At 42.4% G+C, this 7,717-nt stretch overlaps 1 pseudogene; it reads right to left on the reverse strand.

Annotated features, from left to right (window-relative positions):
- Nucleotides 1-3,187: 3,187 nt before the first annotated feature.
- Nucleotides 3,188-4,051, reverse strand: LOC101595873 (annotated as a pseudogene).
- Nucleotides 4,052-7,717: the final 3,666 nt, after the last annotated feature.

Genomic DNA, 7,717 nt, shown 5'->3' on the forward strand with positions numbered 1-7,717 from the left:
ATATTTAGCAAAGTAAATAAAATTGAGTATTGGAAGAGTATTCAGATCCCAGAAATCTCTTACTTTCACTAAATAGCTTTACCTAAGTTTCCTCATTTTTCCCAAGTCAAGACAAAGAGTGCTTAATGATACAGTGGCTTATCCCTGAGCATAGCTCCTCATAATACAAATGGTCATTGGCATCAATGGGGCGTGTTCTTCTCTTGGCAGTGTGACTTTAAATAGTTTACTTATATGGTTGTCTGCAGATCCTCTCTAAGTCAGGAAAACTTTTGTCACACCACCCATATTAATGTCATAATGGGCATTGTGCTTTTGGTAGACATTGCTGTTTTTACTGCCTAGTAAACTTCCATGTTCATGGAGGCACCACTACCCCTTACCCAAAATGGAAGCTGATGTGTCCTGTCTCCTGGGTCTCAGAGATTGGCCCAGAAGAGGAACTCATACATATGGGACAAAATCCCCAGAACCTTTTGCTCACCACTAAAACTTAAGAGAGATGGAGACCTTTTCCTCAGAAATCCATGTAGATATGATCTTATAAATAACTGTATCCTGAGTACATGATGGAAAATGTTCATAGATGGAAGGAAGGAAGCCAGAGGGGAAGTAACAGGGGCAGAGGGTTTGAGTACTGATGGAGAGGGTCTCTGGCTTCTAGGATACTCTTACACTCATGCTGCATACTGGTCCTGCAAGTTTTTCTTCTTTGTTAGTTAGTCCAAATTACCTATCACTAGCTACCAGGGAGTCCTGTCCGCTTGAGTGCTTTTCCCAGAACAGGTATACACAAAGGTCACTGGATCCAGGGAGCTGGCCAAGAATCAAGACATCAGGCTCTGGAAGCAAGGTAAATGGGCCAGGCCACGCATCTTTGTAGAGGAAGAGTAAGGGCAGGGTGGACCATGTGGGAATGATTCTGTCCATGGGAGACAACCAACCAACCACATGGCAGTGGTCCATGCCAACAGTGACAACAGGTTTTGATAGGAAAGAGACAAAAGCTCTCAGTAGGTCTCAAAAATTGAAAATGACATTTGGGGAATTCTGTCATGAGCCTGGTAAGAATGGGGACTTCTGTAATCTTCCTATGCTTTAATACTTGAAGGAAGCTCTTTTTCTTATCTCTGAAATCCATTGTCTTCTGTTAATTTGTGCAAACAGACTTCCATGTGAGCTTTTGTGTACAGTGTTAGAAAAGGAGACTGGAACATTAGCCCATTAGGCTTCCTCATGAAAAGACATTTGAGGAATTCTGGGTGAAGAATAAAAACCAAGAAGAATGGACTGGAGAGATGGTTTAGTGGTATTTGCCTACAAAACCTAAGGGCCCAGGTTCGATTCCCCAGATCCCACATAAGCCAAATGCACAATGTGGTGCACATGTCTGGAGTTTGTTTGAAGTGGCTAGAGGCCTTGGCATGTCTATTCTCTCTTTCTTCTTTTTCTTTCTCCCTCTTTGTAATAAATAAATAAATAAAAATCAGAAAAAAAGAGAAGAATGTAACTACCCAAGAAGTAACTCTAGGAATTGCTGGCCAAGTACCACCTCTCAGCACTGGTGCTGCTTCTCATTGAAAGTTTTCTCCGGGGCTGGAGAGATGGCTTAGCGCTTAAGGCACATGCCTGTGAAGCCTAAGAACCCAGGTTTGATTCTCCATGTCCATGTAAGCCAGATACACATGGTGGAACATGTGTCTGGACTTTGTTTGCAGTGGCTAGAGGCCCTGGTGGGCCCATTCTTTCTCTCTGTATCGTTCTCCCATTCTCTCTGTCTCTAATGAATAAATAAATAACAAATCTAAAAAAAAAAAGTTTTCACCAAGTATGATGACTCATGTCTGTAATTCCAGTACTTGCAAGGTAGAGTAGGATTTTCATGAGTTCCAGGCCAGCTAGGAATATAGAATGAGGCAAATAAAGAATGGGGGAAAAGTAAACAAAAGCTATAGTTTTCCTTTGTGACCATGGTTATTACTTTTAGGTGAATTTCAAGGACTCTTCCAAAGGTTAGCAGAATTTATCTGACAGGAAAACCTTGTGTTAAAGTTGACTATTAAAAAACAATTCAAATTCCAGATGTGCTTTCACTTGTCAAATGTTTGTATTTGTTTAAAGGTAGTAATGGTCTTTGCTCTGTACCAGAAGCATGATAGAGAAATTAGTTAACATGTTACAGGAGACTCTTCTTGTTTCATTCTCACTAAGTGTCAACAGAATGGGTGCTGTGGTGGAATAGACACCTTCACCTGCAGAGCCCACAAAGGACAAGGTGAACTACATCAGACGTACAAGCTCTCAACCAAACCAGACATGCAAGGAGGGAGAGAGGCCTATGAAAATGGGAGGAAATTTTATGATGGCATATTTTTTGAAGATCTACGTGTCATTTATTGACAGCAGTTTACACGTTTGTTTTCTTTCCAGGAAAGTCACTTCGGAGCACTGCACACAGCCTTCAGGAAGGGTGGCAACAGAGAAAGAACAAGGGAGGACGGAGGTACAAGTCTATGGCTGGTGTGCATAAGCAAGCCTTCAGATTGTAATCCCACTGGGTATTTGATAGGACCAAGGTGTGGTATGGACAGGAAGTCTTCACCAGAACTCACATATCAGTCCAGACCTCTTGTACTATCCACATCCACCCCAGTTTTAGGACTCTGGGGAACAGAAAAGTCAAGCCTGCCTATCTCAACTGGGGCAGAATCTTCATCCTATGCCCTGTTCACACACATCTGCTTCTACTGGCCACAGTTAGAGAGAGTCAGTCTTATGGTTAAGAGAGACCACTTCTTCTCTAACCCTCCCCAGCTGCCTCTTAGAAGAATGGCTAGAAAAACTTAAGGCTGCCTTCTTGATTCTGCTGCATGTGCCATTGTCCTCAAATCTTCAGTGAATGACAGAATGGGAGCTACAGGTCTGCTTGGGCTGCCAGCTGTGCTACCTTTCCATCATGCACACTGCTTGCTTTGTCGTACCAATTGCCAGAACCCAGGCTGGAGTGCCAGCAGGTCCTGCAGAAACCAAGGCCAGTCTGAGTAGGCAATTTGAAAATTTGGGTAGAGAAAGGACCAGAAAACTAGATGGATGTGGGAACAATGAAAATTTCATTTGATAATTGGACATCTGAGATTATACTTATAATTTCATAACTTGAAACCAAGCATTAAGTTTTCAGTGATTTCTATGGTGGGGACAGACAAACAGTGGTGTTCAGAATCATGGGCCTGTTGGTGAGTTGACTAGAGAAGGTGCAGGCAGGGGAGGCCTTGCTGGGACAGCAAGAGGAGTGCCCTGGTGGCAGGTAGGAGATGTTCTGGGAGAGAGGAAGCTGGTACCTTATGTTCTCAGCAGCTTCCAGTACACATAACTCAATGAGGCCAGCACCTGGAGTGGCAAATGAGGTGGCCATCAAACTCAGCTGCCTTGGAGTCACTCGTGGCAGAAACCATGGCTGCCTGCTGTTGCTTGGCTTTTTCTACCACAAATCTGGCACTCTGCTTCCTGCTAAGATGCCTGTTTGGCTTCAACAGTTTCTGTGAATGCCTTCCCAATTGTCAAATGCATCAAGGACACAGCATCCAGGATAAGCTTGAAGGGTGCTAGGTTGCTCTGTGAGGTCATTACTCACTTGCCTAGAAACCAGTGCTATTTGACCAGGTGAACAGTCTAAAGCCAAAGTGAGCCACTGCTGACTTGAAGGTCTCCATAGTGATGGACAGCAGCACCCACTCATTATGGTCCTCTCCAGTGCCACTGTAGGTTTGAACAAGTGGGCTGACAGGATGTGTAGTGTGATAGTGATGTTCTGCAAACCTTTGCTACCAGTGATGACCCTGCTGAGAATGGCAATTAAAGATAATTAGTCTCTACACCAAAGGGATGAGGAAGTGAGTCCTTTCCCCTAGTACAATGTCCTATACTCTGCATCATTGGTCAAATATGACAATTCTGTGCCCAGTCATCACATTGTATAAAGCAGAGGTCATCATATGGATAGCTAAAGCCAGCCAACCTTGCTGATGGACTCAAACACTTTGGTAGCCATATTTTCTACTGTTGGACCCAATTCCACCTGCTTCCATTCTCAATGATAACATATTCTTTTTTTTTCCTGGTTTTATGAGGTAGGGTCTCACTCTAGCCCAGGCTGACCTGGAATTCACTATGTAGTCTCAGGGTGGCCTGGAACTCAGCAATCCTCCTACCTCTGTCTCCTGAGTGCTGGGATTAAAGGCATGCACCATCATGCCCAGTTGATAACATATTCTTCAGAGAACCTTGACCCTTCAGAGTTCCCTAATATGGGATAGGATCTACCTCTATTACCACAAACTTTTGTGAACGTGGCATATACAGAATGAATTAGAAAACTCTGGAATGTGTTGAGCATTGAGAAACCAAAAGATGGACTCCTGAGAAAGTTAAAGCAGCTCTTGATCAAGAGGCCTTGGGAGTGGCTGTATTGGCAGCAGTCTGAATTCCGAGTTTACTGGACCAACAGACACAGAAATATGAGTCATATGGGGGTGGCAAGATTACTCTAGGATTATCTGTGTCCTGTCCTTAAGAAACTAGAGGTAAATTCAGGATTCTCTAGGGCTGGAGGAGAATGACAAGTAACAACCTGGAATAGTGATTCATTCCCCAGAGCAAAGTGGCATTAGAGAGGCCAAGTTGGGAACCTCCACAGAGACCATGTGAAAATGGGAGAAAATGGTGCTCTTTCTCACCAGCCAGGCCCAGAAAGCATGGAATGCTGGAAAAGCCAACTTCATCTACCTCCTTTTAACCTTTCAGCTGCATGTTATAGATCTTGTTCCTTGTACATAGCCTGCTGACTGAGCTGGGCACATAACTGTAGTCAGGGGCTCTCTGGTGTCCCCCACTCCCTTCTGCTCTCATCATTGCTGAGCAAGTGTCAGTGGTGCTATCCTCTAATGTATTTATTCCAGTCATACTTGTCATTGCAAGGAAATACTTTAAACAAACATTATGCTATACAAAATTAATATGAAATTAAATGTTACGGTTTTTGAAAATTAAGTTGAATGCATTGGAAAATACAGTAAATGACGGTCATTAAAGGAAACAATAATATGAATTCTTAGGTAGTTCTTAAAGTTACATTTTTTTGTTGTATTTCTACCTGAAGTACTATGTGAAGGAACTGTTTTTGTAGTCCTGTTTAATGCCAAATGAAAACAAATGTTGACAGAGAACATACTGTAATTTTTTTTCACAACAGAAACACTATCAATTGCAAAGACATCGCCTTGGCCACCAGCTAGGAAAAGTAATAACTTCCAGAGATTCTATTGTTGGCATGCCAGGAGGGCCATATGACCATTTGGGCAGATCTTTCAGCATCACCTACTACATACCTCATGTCAGTTCATTCACTCAGCCAATTAATATTGACTGTGCTCCCACAGGAAGACTGGCAGAGGGACAATGCCTGCTATTGAACAAGTCACATGACTCACCTGACTCCATTAGTTTGCTTCCATGGAGGAGGCCTGAGAAAGGTGACAGCTTGTGGTGCCTTCTATCTCTCTCTCTTCATGAATCTTATGTACGCAAAGACACTAGCCCAGGAATGTCTTCTAGTCATTACTCATACTCAGTCTGGCTTGTTATTGTGGGGATGGTAGGCTCTGCCACGCTCAGGAGAGTGCTGATGCCGCACAGGCTTACAGACCTGGGCAGTGACCCCCAGCTTGTGCCTGCCAGGAAGCATGGGCCAGATGCCTTGGTGCTCTGGGTAACATTAGTTGGTTCTCGTGCAGTCAGGTAGATTTTTATTATGGATTTATCTAGCACTGATCAGTTCCTATCTGAAAATTGAATATGTGATTAATTCCCATGATATTTAATTTTTTGAAGTGTCAAAAGCACTAACAAACATAATAGAAGCTGTAAGATTACAGATGTTGGATAAGACCCAACAATGACATAAAAATAAAAGGGAGACTAATAGAGAGAGAGAGAGAGGGAATATGATGGAGAGTGGAGTTGTAAAGGGGCGAGTGGGAGAGGGGAGGGAAGTATCATGATTTATTGTCTGTAAGTTTAGAAGTTGTCAATAACTTTTTTAAAGGCTTTGTATGCTATAGGAAGGCAGTTGAACTTTTGAGAGGTGGGTACTTATATAGATTAGGTGCAAGATAGCTTTTGTGTGGCCCACAAAAATATGGTTGCCACCTTGCCTGCTGTGGCAAGACTAGAACTCACATCAGATCCAGGCTTATCCAAGATGGCTGCAAACATCAACTGCAGTGACAACTTCCTGCTTCTTCCTCCACTTTTCCTAGGCTTAACATCCATGGGCTGGCCCTTTCTTAGTCTTTCCCCTGCTCAGCCAATCAGGTTCCTTTCTTACACACCTAAGACTGTTGATGAGGCTCATTCTAATTGGATGTCTGATTCATATGAATAGACCTAAAACAGGTATGTGAGCATCTTACCCTTTTTTACCTCTCTCTTATCTCTCTATGAAAGGGGGATCATCTCTGTCTCCCCTCTTTTGGCCTGGTCTTTCCTGCTTGCTTTCTCTCTTAATCCTAACTCTTCCTAAAATATATTTCATAATTTACTTTCTTCTGACACCGTGTTCTCAATTTTTTTGTGTTAATGTGAATCAGAATCTGAGACTTGGGAGCTACTGGTGTGGGAGCTCTAACTGCACAGAAAGCAACCCTGCATCAGCACTAACGAGAGGTCCTTGTATCAATGGAAGCAGGTCCCTGAAGGGAGTTATGGGAACTGAGCCCCTTGTAATACGTTTTGCTCCACCCTGTGCCCCACCATGAGATGCTCACTTAGCACATGAGATGCTGACTCACCATTGCCCCAAAGTGATGTACCAACTGATCATAGACTGAAACTTTCAAAACTGAAAGTCAAAATAAACCTTTTCTTTATAACTTAATTATCTTAGGTATCCTGTTATAGTAACAGAATACTAACATATCAGATTTTCCTTTTTATGTTAAAATTGTATTAGCATATGAATAATTGAGCTTCATCATGGCATTTTAAAATTATTTTTATTTATTTATTTATTTATCTATCTATTTATTTATTTATTTAACAGAGAAAGAGAGAGACAGAATGAGTGCACCAGGGCTTCCAGCCACTGTAAATGAACTCCAGACATGTGCACCCCATTGTGCATCTGGCTAATGTGGGTCTGGTGGAATAGAATCTGGGTCCTTTGGATTTGCAGGCAACCCCCTTAACCGCTAAGCCATCCCTCCAGTCTGATGGTATTTTTTTCAAACAAAGTTTGATTTGGTTATTCCTTCCTCTCCTCTTTTCCCCTTATCCTTCAACTCTCATGCCCTTCCCACAGCAGCCTGCTTTCTGCTTTTGGACTTTTTGTCCTTTTGCCTCTCTCTTCCTCTTCTCTCCCTTCTTGTTCCCCTCTAGTACTTTCTTGTCTACTCTCACATCTCTATCACTCTCTCACCCCTTATTTGCATACATACAAACATTAAAAAGTGAGGATCTGCATATGAGAGAACATGTCATTTGCCTTTCTGAATCCATCACCTCACTTAATACAATGCCTTCCAGATCCATTCATTTTCCTACAAATTCCATAGGTTTATTTTTGTTTGAAGTTCAGTAAAGTTTTTCATTGTGTCTATATCCACATTTTTATTATTCATTCTTCTGATAATGGACATCTAGGCTGGTTCCACTTCCTTGC

The sequence above is a fragment of the Jaculus jaculus genome, chromosome 19 (assembly GCF_020740685.1).
Source record: "Jaculus jaculus isolate mJacJac1 chromosome 19, mJacJac1.mat.Y.cur, whole genome shotgun sequence".
Taxonomy (NCBI): Eukaryota; Metazoa; Chordata; class Mammalia; order Rodentia; family Dipodidae; genus Jaculus; species Jaculus jaculus.